Here is a 24,432-nt window from a genome sequence, read left to right as displayed (position 1 = left end):
ATTAATTATGACGTAATTCTCATGTTAACTACAACTAGGTACAACCGGTTATAAACTAGTAGTACCTAGAGGCTTGAACGCGCCGATCGCGCCGCCGCCGATTGCTCGAAAATCGGCGCACGCCACCGCCGCCGATACAAAGAACGGCGCGCCACCGTTTCTTTTTTTTCTTGATACACTTTTTTTGGTATATTAAGCTTGGTTTTCATTTACGCGAGAATAACGACATTTGAACACGACGTCGAACGTCAAATTTTGGTTTTCGGATTTCGGTCGACGCAGAGTAATAGCATTTTCACTTTTAGCGTCAATAGATTCCAGCATTGCTATCTTGGTTATAGAGAGAGTCACTAATATAACCAAGGCTTATCCACATTTTAATTCCCTTTAAATTTAAATGTTGCTTGGTTTATCGATAGGTCCCCCCCCCCCTCTTTTCCTTCTTCCCCGGTTGACCCTAGTTTTCCGTTAGTTCCTAACTCCGCCGCCAGAGCGCACATTTAACATCCCTGTGTGTACATTAATTAGTCCATGGAAGGACTAGTACGAGTTGGTATTTGCCCTTGCCCTTCTTATCGCGTGTTTTTTAAACTGTCGCTAAAAAATAGCTCTTAAATTTATACAAACGCCGGCGTATGCTGCCGCCGGTATATTTGGGTCAAACGCCGCCGACGACCCAGATCAGATCGGCGCAAGCCTTTAATAGTGAGTGTAGGGAGTTGTTGGCTCGCGTGGCATGCAGGGTTTGCCACCACCCTCCTACGCATCGTAATTAAGGCCTTTAAAGGTTGCTTGTTGACTTAGGCCTATGGTGGTGCCTTGGGTATTAGCCTAGCTGATAATTACTCTCTGAATTTACATTTGGCACCTTGCTTGAGACTTACAAGCAATGTTACGTTTCACACCCACTTTGAAACTTAAAACTGATTAGAAGTACATCGATTATTTCTCATTGCGGGAAGCTTGTGCACCTATTACGGAAGAGTCATCTGCCCTTCATTTTTCACCTACCTGTAGATTTAAATGTACCATGCCCTTAATTAATTTCGAGGTTCTAAACCCCAAAACCCTACCCATGATTACGCCCTTGTTTAACGACATTTAAAAAGCTTTTAGGAATCAAGGAAGTGTTTTTACCTACAAATGGTTCGTCTGATTGTTTCGAGAGATAGAAATTATCGAGATATTATTATGAAATATTTGTAAAATAAAGAGAAACGGAAGTACCATACTAAGCATTTAATCATTTTCACAACAATGAGACTTGAGGCTAGATCCCATCAATGCAAAATACATAAAAAGCGATTAGTTAATGAACTTAAAACAGTAGGTTAAAAAAATAAATCTGTTAAATTTTATTAATTTGTAACTAAAATTACAGCTTAACTTACACGATAGCTTAAGTTTGATAGATTTTGGAAATGGTTAAATGTTAAATTTTGTCTTGTTGCCAACTTTCTCAAAATTTTTACTTTCTTATTTCGCTTACAGATTTTTTTAAATATCAATTCGCAAATAAACACGAAAAACGAAAATATAAGTCCCAAAATAACAATTATTGCACTGGATTTAAATTCTTTAAAACTCATTATAAATTCTTGGCTCTCATCTTTCTTAAACAGTCGACGTTCCAGAGTCCATAGATTTTCCTGCTCGAGCATTTCAAACAAATGTATCTGTTGGCTAGCGGTTATTCTAGGTAAAATTATGCAAAAAGTATTTTAGTGGATTAGAAATTGTTTTTAATTTTTCTTAGGAAAAACATAACATAATCTTTCTTGGGATACTCGTCACCTTATCTTTTCTTAAGGTTATCTAAGGTTGATTGATCCTGAGTGTTTCAAAAAAGTGTTGCAAAAAGCTTACTTTTGATTTATGTACTCGGTACATTCTTGACTAACATTGGCTCCAATTGCCATTGCGTAGCTACTAGTAAGTACTGGTGTCCCCAGATAGAGTTGGTCATCGATATTTAAATCTAATAAGTCCACTCCAAAAGAATATATCAAATGCCATGGAAAGAGAAGTGCGAAATATTTTTGATGATTGATTTTAGCGATCCCTTCCAGTATATTAGTTTTATCCAATACATTATTTCTCATATACGCGTAATTTCTGAACTCTTGATTCTTTTCATACTTTGATATCTATAAAGAATCAAATTGTAAAGAGTTTCGCGCGATGTACACATGTCTTGAGTTGGAAATAATTAACGAAATAAGAGTTTACTTTCTTTCCATACAAAAAACGCGCGGGAATATGGTGAAAAGAATGGCGTCCGTATAAAGCAATCCTCAACCAATGTTGACCTCATCAAAGCTGGGAATTGCTTACACGTTAAATATTAAAGTAATTTTAATCTTTGCTTCAGTCATAAAGTGAACAAATAGTAATATGCATTTCCACAGGAAGCATTCATTGTTAGGAGTCCTAAACCAATCTTGGTCAACAAGAGTGCTCTTTATATGGGGTACTTTCCCAATAATTTTTAAATTTCAGGGTTTTCTCTTTATTTTTGGTTCAAATTATTAAACATCAGGAGACGTTTGGAAGGAATGGAGCAAGATTTATGGGGAGCTCAATAAGCTTTAATTTACTCTATTTGCTTATGTTATATTGACGATTAGATGTGTTTTGATTAAAGATTTGTTTCACCACAATACATTAAAGCCAATTTTAACTAATTATCTTGTATGCCTCTTGTTTTAATTGTTTTCTTTTTGATTCGCCATTTCCCAATTTAAAAAATTTTATTTTTAAGAATATACCCGTGCCGATAATTTAAGCAAATATGTTATTAAAAATTATGCAAACTTAACCAGGAAAATATTAGATTTAGAACCAGTTCATTAGATTAAATCTTTTTATTTTTATTTTTATGTTGCCCTCTTATAGCAGAGTTCTTGGCAGTTAGCTTGGGCAGCACTTTAGTTAGCTGGTTTCATTATGAGTACAACGGTGTTCTCGACACGCAATATGGTATTTCAACAAAAGTGCACCTAGACTAGAGCTCGGCGTTTGGATAAAAATTAACTATTTATTTTATTTTTATCCATAACCTACAATTATCCGAAAATATTAATTATTTTTTGCTTGTTAAATCGGTGTTTATCCATGGGTAATATCCATTAATAAACAGTTAACCAAAATATTTACGATTAATCGAAATTTTGTCAGTTAATTTATCTGTTACGCAAAGCTCTAACCTATAGATTTGTCTGAGAGCTACTATTTCGTCTTTGCAATTCCAAGTACAATAGCGCAGATAAACTTCTGTACTTTGGTCCATAAATTTTTTTTGTCATGTAAATAGGGCTCACGATCTGAAAATTAAAATAATTCTTCATTTCACAGTGTAAGAAAAAGATGACTAACTCACCTTTAAATGCCTATCTACAAAGCTATCTTTTACAAAAAACGGTTGAACCCTGGGCAAGTTTTTCAATATATCTTCAACCGTATCAATCAAGATGTATACGGTCGTTGAAAACTCGGTTGTCAAAACTGATTGAAGCATAACACCAATGAAATAGAACAGAACTATCCAGCCCATTAACGAGATGTTGTAAATTGTCGATTTCTTTGAACTCGCACCTGTTCGAAAAATAATCCCCAATGATAATTTTATTACAAATTAATTACGATTAATTTTCATATTTGCCTCCTAAATATATATTTAACTCAAAAACAAATTATAAAAATACTTGGATTCTGTGCCATTATATTATATTTGTATAAATAAATATGTATGCCAAAAACTTGTATTATTTGACCATTTACAGCTCAATTTCAATAATTTCCAGATGGAAACTACTTGGAATGACTAAAAACTCAACTATTTAATAATCTATGAGATTTTTTTGTGTTTCTCACCAATCCAATATAAGTTAAACGGCACCACATTTTTTAGATTTAAAGGGTCTTTCAAGTGAGCTCAACTCAATTCAAATTTTCACTGATCACTAGCGCCACCTCTCTACGCAGAAAGTGAAGCGGCGTTTTTGAGAACTACAACGAACGGTGACCGAATGACGTATTTCAAATTGACTTCAGAGCTCACTTGAAAGTCCCTTTAAGTATTTACGTTTAGTGGCGTTGCCGTGCCCTTTGGGGGGCATCTCTTAAAAAATAAATATTTTACCCACTCACAATATTTTCCCAAAGCCCCACAAAAACCTAATAATAGCCCTCTTAAAAATAGGCACCACCTTAGCCAGGTCATCTGGCGACTTTTAATGCCATTAATTCAGGAGGCCGGGTTGCATTGCAGCCTTTTATTTCATTGGTTCACCAAAACCAATGCCTCTCGACGCGATTGAAGCAGTCACTGGTGACGTTTTGCCATCCCCTTCTCTTACCTTTTGAAAACTAGACTATGACTCCATGTATAAATAAATACATTCTTGAAATGAATCTATCTTTCCCGCAGCTGGAAAGTAAAAGGCTCCATGGTTACGCCGCAAAGTAGCCCCCAGAAATATAACTCCTGGGGACGGTTTATACACGGGGAACATCGTTAATAATATTATCGTTTTCATAATGTTTTCCTAAAAGCGACAGATGGCGACACCGTCCGCACGACTCTTTAGGGAAATTAAGAGAGGAGACCGGCAGCCCGGTAAAATAAGGGATAACGGGGTGAGCGTGTAGTTGAGGAGAAGGTCGTGTATAATAGTTTTACTGTCATTAAATATCTTTCATTAAAAACGACAACAGAATGATTCCCCGTGAATAGGTACATTTAACGTAACGCTTCGAATGCACGCTTATAATAGTTTGCTTATTTCAGAACGCCTGAAAAAGAGCATTACAGTCAAAAACCAACCTTGTCTAAACAGGATTCTTAGTAGAATAAACCCTTCTTTCATAATGTAATTCCTGAAAAGTTCGAGAGGAAAATATCTGTTTGACGTGAGAACCAGAAATAAGGCCCCAATTACAAGCAGAAACAGAACCAAAAATGATACCTGTAATACATGTATTTCAAAATAAACATACATTAAATACGTAAAAAGTAATGTTCGATATTTTACAAATCTAATTTTAAAATATGTTTGTATTTTTATTCAATATGCCTTACGTTAATAGTCCTTTTTATAAAATAACCTTGGCCATCTTGTTGAAATGTGGCCTCCCCGCTTCAGCTGTTGATCCGTTTTCTCTCCAACTAAAGAGTTTATGATCTCATTCTTAGGCATTGGCTGAACTATTCCAGGGCAGCAATTCAACAAGTTGGGCAAGCGTAAAGACATTTTATAAAATCAACAATTGCATATCATTGTTTAGCAATGTGCAAAATCACTGAAACGTTAGCAGCCAACTATTAACTACTAGCAAGAGGAACAAGGGGTTAACATTACTGGCCCATTACCGTCAAAATATTTAAGTCCCATTTGTTACCGTTCTCTTACTTTCCAATACCAACCGTTCTCACCAGCTTTCAAAACCTTTTGGTTCAATTTGGCTATTTGGCGATTGCTCGTAGTGTCAATGGTGCCGTCAGTGGGTATACTAAGTAGGCTACATGTGCATTAAAACCAATGTTTTCCGTTTTTTCAACATTTAATATTTTAAAAATAAGAGAATTAAAATCTTTTTTAAAATCTTTTTTTTAAATTAACAATTTCTTGTAACCCATTGAGATTATTTCACTTAAAGGGCCACAGAATCATTTAAAACCAGAATTTAGTATTCTTCTTGTCATCTTTCCAGACACAAACGGGTTCAAAAATTCCTAGACGCACCACTGCCGTAACGTTGTAAGTATAAGTCGAAGCTAAGCCCCGCCTTGAAATGATCACGTCGCAGTCAAGAGACAAAACAGAACACAATCCTGCGAAGCGAATCACGTGACCACCACTGGCGTCATTTCAGAACTTTGAGAATGACCACACCCACGAGCAAGCTACGAATAGTTATTTTTTTGCACATTTGAATTTTTACATTTCAAACAAAGATAAAGTTAAATATTTTGAAACGGAAATAAAAAAATATTAGAATTTATTTTGGTAGTAAAATATTATTCTTTCCTAATATTTAAAATAGTTTTATTTGTAATAATAATAATTCAGCCTAACAGATTTATCAACAACAGAGATAAAATCAATGAGGTAAAATGTAAACTAGAGATTTATAATAAGCCTTTAAAGCAGTCTCACGTCATAACATTGGTTTTCGTGTTGCTTCCATTCTTCGAAAATAAAAATTAAACAATTTCGGCCGAAATTTTTATTTACATTTCATAAACCTGTTGAAATAAAACTGAGGAATTCACTTCAAAAATTCTTTCAAATTATTAATTACCATAAATGTCTTGAATCTCAAAATACAAAAACTCCAGTTTGCAGTTTAATTTTTTTTTGCCGAGACACTAAAAGTAATGAACGATAAGAATCATCCACAATTGATAATACTATGAGGGGTCTATAGTGCTTCCAACAGATTATTATTATTAAACTCGGAACAAGTCCTTCTGCGTTGAGTTTGCGAGGGGTTTTCCCTAGAGTTCTACGGTTCTCCCAGTCAGTAAAAAGGTTAACGGTTATAGTGAGTGTAGGGGGCTGTTGGCTCCCGTGGCATGAAGGCTTGAAGGGCTCGCCACCATCCTCCTACGCGTTGTAACCCAGCCACTTTATTTATTGGCATTAAAATACGCTCAATGACTTGGTGCCTTTGGTATTAGCCTAGCTAGCTAGACGATTCTCATATAACAGTTGAAATTTAGCTCTGTGTTACATATCTAGTTTATATTCTACCTCAATAGGTAAAATGATGAAACACACCTGTAGAGGGAATATGCTTCGAAAAGAATCTCTTTCGACTGTTATTGGATTATTGGTCATAATAACAAGGGAAGAAGTGTCAATTGGTGCTAAAAATTTACATCTCTGAAATCTCTCGTAGAATATTTGATAAATATCCAAATAATAGTCCACTTTTAAAACCTAATAAAGAATATGTTTAAAAATAACAGCCGTGTAACATGAATAGTGAAAGAGAGTGCCGAAATACCGAAGTTGAATGTACATGAAATACTCGAAAGTTATGAAGTACCTGGTTATTGGTCGTGAAGGTAACACAGTCTTCACCGACATATTCATCCTGGACATCAATCAACTCTACACTGAAATTAAAGAAGAGATTATGACAGTTGAAAACTTGAAGAAAAGAGCTCTCATGTCTGAACCATTACTTAGCGCTAAATCAATGTTACATGTGGTTGGCATTTATCTTTTCAAGTTTCAGTACAGCTGAAAACTAATTTCATCTTTTCTTTATACTATAAAGATTAAGCTAGACTTTTTAAAAACGTTTTTAAACACGGGGATTGGTTTTATAATTAACAAATAGAAAATAAAATGCCCCACGTTTATGGGTTATGTAAATGCCAATTTTGAAAAAATTCACAAAACCTTTTGCCTGTTTCTGTCTAAAATAAGTGTGTTAACCGATTATGAAATAATGTTTTCTTACTTGTGACTGCAGGCTTTTGATACGAACAGTTTTGTATACGCAGCATAGATCAGGTACGAATTAACAAGGCCTTTAAAATCCTAGGCAAAATAAATAAAAACCACAAATAAAAGTTTTATAGGTCCGGAAGAAGTTGATATAGAGCGCAAGCTGTGAATACGCTAAAAATCAGCGTGTTAATTCAAAAACCATAGAGGGTAGTTTCATTGAATTCTTTATTTCAACGATGCTTTAAAGTACCCTCGTATTTGAAGTGGTTTCATCAATTCACCCCCAAAATAGAATAAGCACCGTTTTTGAAAATATGAATATTTATTACAAGTATATTACTCCTAAGGAAAACCAATAACTCTAGTCTAAACATTACTTACTAAAATACCCTTTATCTTTAAAAATATTTTTAATAGAACAACGAAAATACTCACTTCCCTAATTCCAATTAGAAACGTCTTGTTATTCTGTGTCATAGTTGTGCTTTTTACGTAAGGCAAAAGTCAAATGTGTGTTCTTTCAATAAAATCAAGCAGATTTAAAATCGATTTAATTAACGTAACGGAGGTGCTCTCGAATGTTTTAAGTTTCGTTCGCCAAAGCCGTCATCACGCACGACAGCTTTGCTAGGAAACTAAAATAGAAGGGGGAAGTAAAGATATAGTTAGTTATGCTAGTTAGGCATATGTTGAAAAAGAGTTTACTGTTATATCGACATCTATAATTCGGCCAATACCATAGATTTGCTAAAAACGTTATCAAAAAGTGTGTATCCAACTTATTGACTGCCAGCTAGGAGCAGCAAACACACAAGAAGAACGTATATAGCTAGCTTTAACACACAATAGTTTTTTCTTGCGTACAATTTTCATTGGACGCTGCTTTTGGCAAACAACTCTACGGGCGAGGGGGAAGACATATTCTGAGCTTTCCCCTTCCAACGGTGGCAGGCGCTAAAGCGTCTAGTTTTGTGTTATCCTTGTTTGTGGCTTTTAGCTGCCAGTGTGGTCCTCCCGTAATGGTACAATCAAATCGACGACTTGAAACACACGCAGGTTGTGTCTCTCTTTCGAGGAGGAACAATTTAACCATGATGCCCACCGATCGCCCTAACATAGTCATTATATCTAATACTGTTAGAGGTTTTAAGCTGGTTCATAAATGGTTTAAATCGAAAATGTAAACCAGTAATTAATTAAACTTTGAAGTCTAGTGGAATTTCGAAAATGGTCTTAAACAACTTAAATATAACTATAAATGTTTAATTGACAAACCCTTGAATTTCTGATTTAAGACTTAATTGATGTTCTGATATTTAATCCTAAGTCTGTTGTTCTGAAAACAGAATTTTAAGACGAAGTATCATAATAATAGAAAGTTAAAACTAAATGTTCTGATGTTAGAACTGAAAATCTTTATGAAGGTAATTATGATCTGATTTAAGGCTATAATTTCGTAAAGTTCATGCAATTTTAATCTTTTAATATTAGTACCTAAACTGTTAAGTTCTGATATTATAAATAAATACATTATCGACTTAATCAAACAGCAAAAAATTGATTTTATCCGGCCGCTTGTACCTTTAATCAAGGTACAACCACATTTCTTTTCAACGATTACACACGATTCGCGAAATTGCGCTTGTCAATTCGAAAGACACCTGCGTCTCCATGAAGCATTCTTTCAGTTCTTGTGAACATGAATGCTCTGATGCCAGAGGCCTTTAGTGGAAAGATTCAAAAAGTGCCATTTTTGGCCAGTGTACTTGGAATTAGTACCGTATTATTCAGAGGCGGTGCCATGATTTGTTTTAGAATTTTAAGGAATTTAAAAGTAGTCCCCCAAACAGTTTTTCTAATTAAAAACGTCGGGTTTTATTTCGTAGAATTTGGAAACACTGGCAATCTCATTCTGGGGTTTCTTATGTTATTAATAGGAACCACGTTCCCTTGTAAGCCTATATTTTGTCAACTACAAGTATTACAAAATATTATGTTTAAGGCTGTAACCAAACACGTAAACTTTCTTACCATCTAGTTTAGCTCAAATTTGACTTTTCCCATCAGTCGTTCAACGGAGTTGCGATTCTGATTGATCCAATTAAACCCGCGAACGAGAGTAAAAAATGAATTCGATTAAAGGATTTACACCTCGTCAAAAAGAGTGCTTCTTTTAATCAATCAAACAAACCAGGAAGTTGCCCAAAAATTCAATTGCTTCTTAATAAAATGTTATTTTTTTTGGAAACAAACATGGATGTTTTAAATACTTATTAACTACAAGACAATTCGTTCCCTTTCTATGGTTTTCTGCTATAAATATATATTAACCTTACACTCACGAGGAGACGACCCGAGGTGGTTCTCACCGATTTGGTTCAAAGTTGGAGGATTGTTAGACCTAGATGTAACATGAAACCCGTTAAAAGGAAAAGTTACGCTGGGCTTCCGTTTTGCCATGGCAACCAAAAATGTTTTTGACAACATAAAATGAGAAAAAGTCTATGTAAAATAACATGCGAAAATTACAAATTCTTAGGGTCCCCCCTTTGCAAAACTCCAATAATTAAAAAAAAAATATTTTTAAAAAAATAGTAAATTTAACATTTTTGGATTAATTTGGACAAATAGGGGGGAATAAAAACCATTTTGGGTGAGCTCGAGCTAATTTGAATAAATAGGTCGAAATTTTAGATATAATACAAAATATTTGTAAAACTTATGCCGTGATAACTGCCATATATTTTCGCCGATAAATCTTAAAATTTCTAAATTACATTATCGAACGATGTAAACAGATTTTTAGATATCGATAGAAAAACGACGCCATTTTATAAAATGTCGGATACAAATATAAATCATGGTGCAATAAGTTAAGTAATTTATATCCGATTAACTTAAGATTTTACGTTACATTATCTGCCCAAATGAATTTGTACTATAGATTTTTATAGAAATCCGACACCATTTTGGAAAATGGCGGATATCAAAAAAACTCATCGTGCGATAAGTTCCGTAAATATTCGTCGATTAATCAGAAATTTTCTACGTTTCATTATCTGCCCGAGTTAATTAGACCTATGGGTTTTCCAATAATAATCCAACGCCATTTTGAAATATGGTGGATATAAATATACCTTAATGATGTAAAATAACATGCGAAAATGACAAATTCTAAGGGTCCCCCCGGTGCAAAACTTCAATAAATCGAAACAAAAAATTATTTAAAACAAAATAAAAAAATAGTAAATTTAACATTTCTGGATTACTTTGGACAAATAGGGGGGAATAAAACCATTTTGGGTAACCTCGAGCTAATTTGAATTTCAAAATGGCGTTGGATTATTATTGGAAAACCCATAGGTCTAATTAACTCGGGCGATAATGAAACGTAGAAAATTTCTGATTAATCGACGAATATTTACGGAACTTATCGCACGATGAGTTTTTTTTATATCCGCCATTTTCCAAAATGGTGTCGGATTTCTATAAAAATCTATAGTACAAATTCATTCGGGCAGATAATGTAACGTAAAATCTTAAGTTAATCGGATATAAATTACCTAACTTATTGCACCATGATTTATATTTGTATCCGCCATTTTATAAAATGGCGTCGTTTTTCTATCGATATCTAAAAATCTGTTTACATCGTTCAGATAATGTAATTTAGAAATTTTAAGATTTATCGGCGAAAATATATGGCAGTTATCACGGCATAAGTTTTACAAATATTTTGTATTATATCTAAAATTTCGACCTATTTATTCAAATTAGCTCGAGCTCACCCAAAATGGTTTTTATTCCCCCCTATTAGAATTTGTAATTTACGCATGTTATTTTACATAGACTTTTTCTCATTTTATGTTGTCAAAAACATTTTTGGTTGCCATGGCAAAACGGAAGCCCAGCGTAACTTTTCCCTTTAACGGGTTTCATGTTACATCTAGGTCTAACAATCCTCCAACTTTGAACCAAATCGATGAGAACCACCTCGGGTCGTCTCCTCGTCAGTTGCAACCTCAGAAAACCCCTTTAGTAGAGAAATCACTAATAAATAATTGTAAATAAGAATAACTACTTTTATACTAATAAAAATAATTCTTATTTAACTATTTTAAGATAATCATAGGTTTCGTGATGTTCAAAATGCTCACACAATTTTAAAATACTCATTAGTTTCACTAATTTTAAGTTGCCCCACACATTTTTACAATACTCCTTAGTTTCAAGATGTTCAAGATGCCCACACATTTCCACGATGCTCAAGATGCCTACACATTTCCACAATATTCATTAGTTTCAAGATGTTCAAGATGCCCACACATTTCCACAAAACTCATTAGTTTCCCGAGGTTCAAGATGCCCACACATTTCCACAAAACTCATTAGTTTCCCGACGTTCAAGATGCCCACACATTTTCACAAAACTCATCAGTTTCCCGACGTTCAAGATGCCCAAACATTTTCCCGTTTCTCATAGGACTCACGACGTTCAATATGTCTACGCGCTTTCATAAAACCTGATCTGTGAAGATAATTTTGATTTTTCAAATAATACATGTTCAATTTTTCACCAAACAGCTTTGAATACCGGTGTGGAACATACTCATAGTGTGTGAACATCATACTGATTTTAAATTTTTCGAAAATCACGCGATCCTTCTTAAATTGCTTCGAGAGAAGCTGTAACGCCCGACCATTGTAAAATGTTTCAACTTCGTGAACGCGTGAAAATCGTAAATAAACGAATCACGACCGTTAAAAATTAATATACCCCAAAAAGGGAAAGTCAAGCTTCTGTCAATACTCACTGGTTTCGCGACAGTCTATAAATTCAAAAATTCTGAATAATGACATTAAAATTTGAGAATAATTACTTTAAAATCTCAGAATAATGACATTAAAATCTGAGAATAATGACATTACAATCTCAGAATAATGACATTAAAATCTCAGAATAATTACATTAAAATCTCAGAATAATTACATTTAAAAGAAAAGATTTGTCTAATATGCAAATTGTAGATCTTGTATCACAAGTTCGGGTCAAAACATCTAGTTGAGTTATTGTCAATGCTTGGATTATCAGCTAGTTACAAGGAGATTACGCTTTTCGAAACCTCAGCCATCATGCCCTTACAAAAATATTCCTTTAGATTCTTAATAGAAAAAAAAGGGAAACATGTTTAGAAATTCTTTAGGAAAAATCATGGGAATCCTTGGTAAATTTGGCACCTTTTTCCCACGATCGTTCTTAAGGGTTTCTTTGGAACAATTCATTTAGGATTTCTTTGCACCAAATCCTTAAGGAGTTCTTAAGAACAAAATTCGTAAGCATATCTTAGGATAATGTTTCTTAAGAATTTAAGGTCAAATTTTTCTTAGAATGTTAAGAACAATTTTTCTTTAGATTTTGAAGAATAACTTCTTAAGAATAATTCATAAGATTTCTTTAGATTGCCAAAGAGTATTTCCTTTAGAGATAACTTGAACAAAACCTTTTATTTATTTTCATTTGCTTATACTTAGTTTTTCCATTTACATTCATTTTTCTTGTAGATTTTCGACCTTCCTTACTTCATTGTCAGAGATTCTAACACAAAATCGGTTTCCCCCATTGGGGGCTTATCAACACTCTGAAGGAATTCCGTCTTGGCGAGGAAGAAGCGGCCGATATCAGATAAATAATATACATCCAGGGTGCCCTATATGTGAGCAGTCCATTGCAATTTATAGTGAGTTTATTCACCTATTATTGCATGGCGGTCGCTATACAGCAGACAAAAATTATGCTACGGCTTCCGTTTGAAAATCCAACGTTAAAAATTATATTAAACGTCAAAATTTCGTTCAGAGAACAGGGTGCAAATGAACCGGTCTACTGTTGGAATCTCTGGCTGAAATTTCGACTTTTGATATAGTTCTTAACGTTAGATTTTCAATCGGAAACCCGAGCATAAACGTTGTGTGCTGTATAGCGACCGCCATGCAATAATAGGTGAATAACTTCACTATAAATCTCAATGGATTGCTCACATTTAGGGAACCCTGGATGTATATTAGTTTAATGATATCGGCAGCTTCTTCCGAGTAAAGACGGAGTTCCTACACTGTGTTGATTAGCTACAATTTGTGGTAACGGTCTGCGGTTTGAATATCTGACTGAAATTTTAACTCTTAATATATTTCTTAACGTTAAAGCTTCAAATAGAGGCTCGAGCCTAAAAGCTGTCTGCTGTATAGCGACCGTCATACTATAGAAGGTGAATAACATTGCTGTAAAATTCAATACACCGCTCACATATAGGGCACCCTGGGTGTGTAATGGTTAGCAACAGTGTAAAATTGTGAATGGTGGACTAAATACCTTCACGACTGAATATATATCAAATTTCTGATGGAGTAATCCAGTTTTTTGGATCAAAAATATACAGGGTGTCCACTAAAAAATGAACCAGGGCGAATATCTCAAAATCTGATTTAGGTACGATTTTGAAATTTCCAAGTCGTATACAAGATGTAGGGGGAAACCTAATGTGAAAATGTCGATGACCTTGAACCATGTCTTCAATTTTAAAATATTCGTAAGGAAATATACCTGAATAATTTCCTAGGAAAAACCTTCAAAAATTTTCGTCAGGAAATATACCTTACGAATTTCCAAGGGATAACTACGGAAAATATTCGTAAGAAAATATACCTTACGAATTTCCAAGGGATGACTTTGGAAAATATTCGTAAGAAAATATACCTTACGAATTTCCAAAGAAAAACCTCCGAAAATATTCGTAAGAAAATATACCTTACGAATTTCCAAGGGATGACTTTGGAAAATATTCGTAAGAAAATATACCTTACGAATTTCCAAGGGAAAACGTCGGAAAATATTCGTAAGAAAATATACCTTACGAATTTCCAAGGAAAACCTCCGAAAATATTCGTAAGAAAATATACCTTACGAATTTCCAAGGGATAACTTCGGAAAATATTCATAAGAAAATTTACCTGACGAATTTCCAAGGAAAACGTCGGAAAATTTTCGCCACTAAATAAACCTTACGAATTTCCAAGGGATAACTTCGGAAAATATTCGTTAGAAAATATACTTGAATAATTTCCTAAGATAAACCTCAGAAATATTTCGTCAGGAAATATACCTTTCGAATTTCCAAGGGAAAACGTCGGAAAACATTCGGAAGGAAATATACCTTAAGAATTTCTAAGGAAACGCTGTATGGAAAAATCTTAAGATAATATAATTTGTAATAGTTAAAGAGTTTCTTAAGGCATCAATAGTAAAATGTCAGTTATGGATTTACTCTCAACAACACCTTACAATTCCCAAGAATTTTCCGAACAATCCCTTAGAATGTTTTTGTAAGGGTGCGACCAGAACAACTCATGTTGAAAGAGCCTTCAATATCGTTTGTGCAATTTGCTTTTGATAACGCTGATTTCAATGTGAGCACACTAGATGGGCTGGGCACTTTTCACACAATGGGAGGTATACTAATTGTGACTACTCATGATACCTTCTGTCCTGAGAAACAAATAGCCCGTCTGATGAGTGCACTGCTTCTGAACTTGTACAGCGAAATCCTCCTATTCAGCTGGAAACCTTTCAACAAGTGTCGTCTAATCAAGGTCTGTCAGCAACTAAAATTGTCCACATAGACAATATTCATCCGCTACCTGAAGAAATTGAGCCACTCCCTTCAGATATCTTATGGTTATATGGGAAGGTTAAAAAAAAGGTGAACATCCCGGGATGGAATGGGTTCATGGAGGAAGCAACAGCAGCAAAACACTTAGAAACATCCAAAATTATATGTCTGCCATTCATCAACCATTCCCAGTCCAATTACGATACAGTTATCACAGTTAGAACTTTCGCCTCGCAGCAAGAGGAGCCGGGTTCAATCCCAGCTTGGGGCACTGGGTGGATACCCGGAGCATCTCCTTCTGCGTTGAGTTTGAAAGTTCTCTCCCCACTGGTTTAAGGGGTTTCCCCCCGAGTTCTTCGGTTTCCCCTTCCATAAAAACTTGTCGAGGTTAACGGTAATAGTTAGTGTAGGGAGCTGTTGGCTCAATCTCGTGGCATGCAGGGCTTGCCACCACCCTCCTACGCATTGTAACCCGGCCACCTGAATTAATGGCTTCAAAAGTCGCTTGATGACTTAGGCCTAAGGTGGTGCCTTGGGTATTAGCCTAGCTGATTATTATTATTATTATTATATGACCATTGAGCAAGTACTGATGAGGTCTATGAAAAGTTATGGAGGGCTCACCCGAGGACGTGGTATGACTAACAGTGTACTCTCCTGATGGACATTGGTCATGGTGTATCTACAGAAAATCTGCAATGAAGTGGAAACATACTGCGAGGTTACCACTACAGCATGTTGACATGCGACTATCTCGTGTCACCAGAGATGAATCGGATACTGAAAAACTCTGTAGCTGGTTTTCACAGCACCCTCCAACAACAGATTTCATTATGTCCATCAGCAGTGGCCAGGTTGGAGAAACTACTGTCAACAGCCACATGGCTCTAGAGATTGGAAGAGAATCGATGCTAACAGCAGTTGGCCAGAACTTCAAGGACGTTAATTTCAAACGTAAAAACAATGTGGTGTCCCTTTCTTCAGTTGTAAGAACTATTGCTATTGGCAATAAACAGGTTACTGATAATCTTCTAACATTGTTTCACAGGTTGTGTGTCCTTACACAATCGGATGAAGAATTGCGAGAGTTCTTCACACCAATCCAAATGTCAATATTCACTGAAGAGAGATTCAGAAAGGGCATGAAATCCACCTTATATTCAGTATTTAAACCTGTAACTTAAGATAAGAAGCAAGGGTCAACGAAGTTTGTGGTTGTGGATGGAGGGCATCTACTTCACAAAGTTGTGTGACCTCGAAGCTCCTCATTTGGTGCGATAGCTGACAGATACACGCAGTACATCACTGCTCATTATGGCTCAAACGTGGCAATAGTTTTCGATGGTTACCCCATAGATGCTGCACAGACAAGCACAAAGAGCTCTGAGCGTCTTCGAAGAGCCAAGTCACACTCATCGCCAGAGATAATATTTGATGAGAAAACCACGGCGCAGGTTCGTCAAGAGAAATTCTTGTCAAATGACAAAAACGAAATTCGTTTCATCAAACTGCTGACAACTAAAATGGGAAATCACAATATTCAAGTACTTCAAGCAGAGGAAGATGCTGATCGACTCATCATCACTACATCTATAACTGTTGCCTCTTCCTATGATGTAGTGGTAGTTGTTGGTGAGGACATTGACTTGCTGATCATCCTCACCGCGATCTCAAACCAACGTGAAATTTTTTTCAACAAATGTAGAAGAGGCCAAGCATTAGATGTCATGTATTCCAGCATTGCTTCTTCAAAATCATCTTTGGAACCAGAGCTTTTCCTATTCAACCATGCCTTTAGTGGTTGTGACTCGACATCCGGCTTCTTTGGCTTAGGGAAGAAGCAAATGATGTCCACGGTCGAAAAAAAAACCGGACCTTGAAAAGGAAGCTGCTATTTTAATCGACACCAACTCTACACCTGACGAGATAGCAGCAGCAGGAGAGCGAGTCGCAATTGCTCTATACGTAGGCAACCCCAACACCCACAATCTTAACGAGCTGCGGTACCAACTATTCGCGAGGGCTGCGACGAAAACCAGCTTTAATCTAACCAGGTTACCTCCTACACGAGACGCTGTTCGATTGCACTCCTTGCGGACATACCATCAGGTACAAATTGTCTTTACATTCGCTTCATGAATACACATTTTCATTCATAATTTTCTATTCAACTACAAATGTCAAATCTTCTTACAGGTACAGGCGTGGTTGGGAGTCACACTGAACCCTCTCTCCTGGGGGTGGATATCCATGTCACAAGGCCTCAGCCCCAAAAAAGTGGCCAGAGACGCAGCCCCCCAACACATCTTCCCATAATAATCCTGGTTTGTCCTCTTAACTTTTACTCCGACAATTTATCCATGAAAAAACCTTCATATCTAAGAGGGACGTTTAAATTTTCATCATTTGATCGGCCCAGCAATTTTTCTCAAAAACTACACTTTCTAGAAATTTGAAATATTCAATATGAGAATCGGTAGGAATAAGCTAAACATTGTTGAAAATTTTGAAACCAAATGAGATTTGAAAAGATTCTATATGGATTTCAACAAAAATTTTAACATAATTTTGGTTTAATTAAACAACCCATAAAAAATTTACAAATTTAAAAAATTTACTAATGTTGGGTTGTTGTTAATCCAAATTTGGGTTGCAGTGAGACAACCCAATTTTTTTAACTCTTCATTTTTAAGAGTGTAGGGTACTACTACCAATGCTAGATTTGTCACCTGTCCGGGCTTGTGGACGCTGGCGTAGGGTATTCTGATGAGACCACTGGTGTAGTAAGCTTGTTGATTCGCTTGGAGCATCGGGATATAAATTCTGACCACATGTCGTACACACGTAGAAATGTCTAATCATTTAAATAATACCTATTCATTTGCCGACTTCACCTTCGGGATTAAAATGGTAGGTTAATTAGATTCATCCTAATAGTATTTTCGTTCATTTTGCGTTCAATCAAATAAAGGTTCTATCTCGTAAGAGCGCGTTCGCTCATTTGAAATTCGATCAAACATACCCAAATCTTTAGAATATTCATGTATGATAAATTCAAAACTTTTATCTTTCCCAAAATATGGAAAGCTTCTTTTTATATCAGCGTCTATATCAAGGTAAGGCTTTGAGAAATAAATGAAATAGAAATGTTACGGCAAAAAAATGCTGAGCAGTGTTTATACGCAAGAGCCATGTGACAATACTATCATATTGGGAAACCGCGTTGATTTCGCGAACCATGTAAAGCATTAAGTATCGAGTAAACGTGTTAGCTGCGTGAACATTGCGAAAGTACGTGAGTATCATGAAAACAAAAACCAGAATGTAAACACTGTCATTAAAAGAAATCACCTTATCGTAAATTCTGCAAAATGATTCGTTAATGAACAATTGAATAAAATTGTGTTTCCGGAAGAGAAATAAATTTGTAACGATGGACCACTCACCGATGGAGAAGCTTGTGAGTCCTGAAACCTTTTTATTTGTGGGAAGTAAGTTTTTCATAGCCGATGTACCAATATATTGGTAACCCCATATTGTTCACAGCATTCCACTAAACAATTTTTGTGTGCAGCAATAGTACGACAAGGGCTAAAGATTTGGGTCCATCCAATGAAATTATGCATTTCCCTATCATCGACTGTAATGTTTCCTGTCTATTATTTCGACTATAGCAATAATAGAGAGCAAATAGACGACGAGTCAAAGTTTTCAAAGGTCCCGCGTCAGTGACGTCATGGAATTGCTCAATTTTGTTCGGTTGAATTTCAAATTGTTATATATCTCGAACAAATTGCACATCCAAAAATTGGTAACTTACCCGAAAATAATGTTATTTCCCCAAAAAGTATGAGACTTTGAGTAGAGGCCTCCGCCGATCTGATATGGGTCGGCGGCGGCGTTTGACCCAAAATATACCGGCGGCGGCGGCTTACGCCGGCGTTTAGGCCTACGGCGGCGGCGTACGCCAGCGTTTGTATAAATTTTAGAGCTATTTTTTGTAGCGACACTTGAAAAAACACGCGCCCAGAAGGGCAAGGGCAAATACCAACTCATACAAGTCCTTCCATGGACTAATTAATGTACTTGACACAGGAACGCCCCGTTTCCGAATATTTGCTTCGGGCGATTGTTAAATGTGCGCTCTGGCGGCGGAGTTAGGAACTAACGGAAAACTAAGGTCAACCGGGGAAGAAGGAAAAGGGGGTGGGGAACATATCGATTTTACTATTTTTGTTTGATTTTCGAAAATTAAATCGTCCCCTTATTGATTTTAACGAAATAACAGACATTTGACTTTTACCATCCTTCAAAAGCGCAACTATGACGCAGAATAACAGGACGTTTTTAATCGGAGTTAAAGAAGTGAGTATTTCGGTAATTTTTTCAATATTTATAAGATTTAAGATATTTAAATAACTAATGTGTTTATATTGAAGTGATATATTTATATTACGCAGGAAAAATAATTATAATTATCTTTTAATTAAGAGTTATTCTGTTCGTACTAGCAGGACTGTTTTGAAAAATCACATAAAATCGAACGGGTTTCTGTTCTTGTTGACTCACATTGTCAGTTGACTGTGCCAAAGAATTTCGAAATAAAATTATTTTTAATAAACCTACTTGATGGCCTGTTGTAGTATAAATAAAGACAAATAATTAAGTTGTTGTGGAAGTGATGTTACTTTCCTACACTTAACTGGAACGTAAATCGCTGATTTGGAAGTAGTTTCTACGTTCTAATACTTACGCATACCATTTGAGAGTACTGTAGGATCTGTAATGCCGTGCTCTCTGAGACTAGTTCTGACTATGAAATTATGAAGAAAACATAATTTTGCGATAAACTATTAAATACTTAAACAATTTTCGAGTCTGGAAATTGAAATTTTTTTAAATTGCATTTTTACAGACTTCCAACCAATACGTCCACTGACCTTTGGCCCCATAATTTAGGGCGGACACCCCTCACAAAATGTTCAATGGTTTATTTTGTAGAACCAGAGCAACATAGCTATAGTGCTTCTAATTTCTATCTGAAACTGGCAATCTGTTATTTGTTTCTCGCCACAGATTGTAATCAGACAGATAAATAGATATATCCACTTATCTTCCCCTAGTTTATCTGATCAGGTATGATCCTATTTCTTTATCTGAATTATCTATCTGAACAGTTACGGATTTTTAAATTTAGATAATAAAACAGATTCGCGTGCCAATATCTGTCTACCAATTGAGATAAGAGTTATAATTATGTTTTTTATTTGTTTATTTTTGTCAATTGGATATTTTTAAAAATGAAATAAGCAAAGCCTAACGAACTGATCAACTGTGGCTATCGCGGATAACAGACACAAATTAAAAAAACAGATACCAATCGAGTGACGTAAAATATGTTCGGATAAGCACTGACTGGTAACTGTTACCTGTAGATTGATATGAAAATTTGAAAATCTGCTAACTGATCGGATACCAAAATTTGCAGTTTATCTGTTTTGTCTAACAGATAACGAGTTCGGTTAGAAGCACTAATCATAGCTCAGTTAATGATAATCGCTTCCAAATTTCGTCAAATGTTTGTTGAGGCTTTTCGAAATCGTTAGAGTTTGTTTGAAAATCTTGAAATTTTTTTTTAAATTGCACATTTATGTATTTCTAACCAATGTGACCACTTGACCTTAGCCGCCATAGTTTAGGACCCCCACAACGAACAAAAAGTTCAATAGATTATTATATAGAACCAGAACAACATAGATCAGTTCACGATAATCGATCAAAATGGGGTAAGCTATTTTCAGTTTCGTCAAATATTTGTAGGCGCTTTTCAGAATTCGTAGGGTTGGTTTAATAATCTTGACAATTTTTCATATTTCTTTAATAAAATTACAAATCTTACTTTTATAAAATTACAAATCTTACTTTTATAAAATTACAAATCTTACTTTTATAAAATTACAAATCTTACTTTTATAAAATTACAAATCTTACTTTTATAAAATTACAAATCTTACTTTTATAAAATTACAAATCTTACTTTTATAAAATTACAAATCTTACTTTTATAAAATTACAAATCTTACTTTTATAAAATTACAAATCTTACTTTTATAAAATTACAAATCTTACTTTTATAAAATTACAAATCTTACTTTTATAAAATTACAAATCTTACTTTTATAAAATTACAAATCTTACTTTTATAAAATTACAAATCTTACTTTTATAAAATTACAAATCTTACTTTTATAAAATTACAAATCTTACTTTTATAAAATTACAAATCTTACTTTTATAAAATTACAAATCTTACTTTTATAAAATTACAAATCTTACTTTTATAAAATTACAAATCTTACTTTTATAAAATTACAAATCTTACTTTTATAAAATTACAAATCTTACTTTTATAAAATTACAAATCTTACTTTTATAAAATTACAAATCTTACTTTTATAAAATTACAAATCTTACTTTTATAAAATTACAAATCTTACTTTTATAAAATTACAAATCTTACTTTTATAAAATTACAAATCTTACTTTTATAAAATTACAAATCTTACTTTTATAAAATTACAAATCTTACTTTTATAAAATTACAAATCTTACTTTTATAAAATTACAAATCTTACTTTTATAAAATTTCAAATCTTACTTTTATAAAATTACAAATCTTACTTTTATAAAATTACAAATCTTACTTTTATAAAATATCAAATCTTAAATCTAGAAATATTACTTTTATAAATTTAGAAATCCTACTTTTATAAGAGTACAAACAAGCGTCAAATGTTTTATAAAAATCCGCTGACTCATAGTTTAATCCACATGGAATTACCGTAGCCTAATATATCGCGGTGGAAGAATGTTTTGCGCTTTCGCGTAGCAGCGAGAGGAGGTGGGTTCGGTCCCTGATTGTAGCACTGAGTGAAAACTCGGAATCACAACTTTTTAGTAGAATTTGCCACTTCCGTCCCCACTGGTTAAAAGGTGTTCTTCGGTTTCCCGAAAAACCTATTGATGTTTACGTTAATAGTTAATTTGGAGAACTGTTGATTCTAGTGGAATGAAGGGCTCGGCACCACCCTCCCACGTATTGTGACCTGGAAACCTTATTTAAAGGGATTAAACGTCGCTAGATGACTTAGCTAAGGTGGTGCTTTGGGTATTAGCTTAGCTGATTATTATTAATATATATTATTATTTTTTTTACTAGAATTATAAAGATATCATTAAGTCATACCCAATCTTTGCTGCTTATGCAAAATTTTTCGCTGCAAAGGCCTGCGGTAAAAAGTAAGAAAACATTATTTCTTTGAAACAATAAGATGATACATTAATCACGCTTATATTCAGAAGTATTTTTATAACGAGGATTTGTAACTTCCATTAGAAATAAAAATAACCAATAATTTGTACCTTATACGTCTCAGTGTGGTGTTCATTAAATTTATCATAACACAAATCCACGACGCGACGTTAAAAAGATGCTTCAAAATGTTTATTTTTTGCCTAAATAAATAAAATGTCTAGCTTTAACTCCAATTTAGTTTTTCACTCGAAGACCTATTTGGTTCGAGTTTCGCGTCATTTTGTTCGCTCGCCGACCTATCGGTACGAGCTATTATTAGTAAGTTTTTAATTTTCTTCAAATTTGTGTAGGGTTTAGCTTTATTATCTATTTTCATATTCGCTAATTTTGTCATCCTTTAAAATAAATTAAACATTCCATTCTTTACGATGGCGCTACTTATCGTGCAAAAAACTAAACTAATTGAGTACGAATAAAATAAGGGCTGCCAATACGAATTAAGATCAATATAAAAATAAACAAGTTAGAGCGACATTTTTCGAATCTCGAAGTGATTTCCGAAATCAGAAGTGTTTAATTAATAAGAACCTATTATGGACTGCATTGCAAAGAGTGTACAATACGCGAATATGTAGAATAGTCCATAATTAAAAGAAATGAAAAAAACAAATTGCTCTTACCAATAGAGACTTGGCACTCCGTAGCTTTGGCCATGGCCGCCATTGTGATAACATTTTTCTCCCCACGATAAAAACTATTGAAAAAAAAACCAGTGACGTAGTACAGCCAAGTCCCTATAGGCTTAGCTTTTTGGTCCTGCTTCATTATGGACTATTTTACCTATTCCCGTATTGACCACTCTCAGGAATCAGAAACTGATGTTGAGATTTCAGAGCTCGGTTTTCGTGTTGATTTCTGGTTTTTGAGGCTGAATTTCTTATTTTGGAACTAACTTTCGCCCAGATTTCGTGATTTTCAAATTGATTTCAAGATTTCAAAAACATTTATCTCTAGAGTGTATAGGATTTGTTCGAATGTCGGACCCAGGGCCGTGTAGAGGTGGGGGGGGGGGCAGGAGGGGGCAAAATCCCCGAGGCCCCGGTGAAAAGGGCCCACGAGGGACTTGGTAGGGGGGCCCGTAGCTGTAGGGCCCATCGAAGAAGCTCAAGGGGGGGGGGTGCAAATCAAGACTTGGGAAAAGTTTTCAGGGCTCAAAGGGGGGAGGGTGCAGATCGAAGGGGCCCGCGAGTAAGTTTGACCCCGGGCCCCGCAGGATACCTCTGAACGGCCCTGATCGGAACCCTCACGAACCTAGTAAACGCTCTTTTTTATTCCAGTTAATTAAAAGTTTTGATTTTGATTACTTCTTATGGTAATGTAAATGGTACTTACTGGTACATCTCATCATGTTTCGCGGGGTTGGGATTTTTACAGTTGGCGAACAATTCGCTATTATTTCTTAAATTTTCTACTAACTCTTAATAGTGAAAATTGGCGTTTACAAGGTTTTCCATGAGACATCCGACATGTCCAACTTCCTTTTTTTACTGTCTGCCCCTTAAATAAAATCGTGCATTAAATCAACGATGATATAAAACTCGCACCCTAGATTCTAAATCACTGTCTCAAGCTTAGTTAACACCGTTTACCAACTTCCTACTGATACTCTAAAAAAATAAATCCTTAGTTAGCATAGTATCCAACTATAAATATCGTACAACCGCATGCGATGGAGCCTGATTTTTCACTAGTCACGGACCGTAAGTGGGTAAAATTGCTTTTTTAGAAAATATCTAATCGGAAAGCTCTCTGTAAGTACAAAGTCTACAGTATCTTTGAGCTACTACTAAAATGATTTCGAATATAATTAACTCTAACTTTAATCCTAGTATTACACTGAACGATTTCGTTTAATGATAGTCTGTCATAGAGTGATTGCGTAATCGGAAGTCGAGTAACTGAAAACTCGCCCCTTCTTTCTCTCTTT

This window comes from Leiobunum rupestre, chromosome 2 (genome assembly GCF_980474605.1).
Source record: "Leiobunum rupestre chromosome 2, qqLeiRupe1.1.hap1, whole genome shotgun sequence".
NCBI lineage: Eukaryota > Metazoa > Arthropoda > Arachnida > Opiliones > Sclerosomatidae > Leiobunum > Leiobunum rupestre.
Note: the sequence above shows the minus strand (reverse complement) of the source record.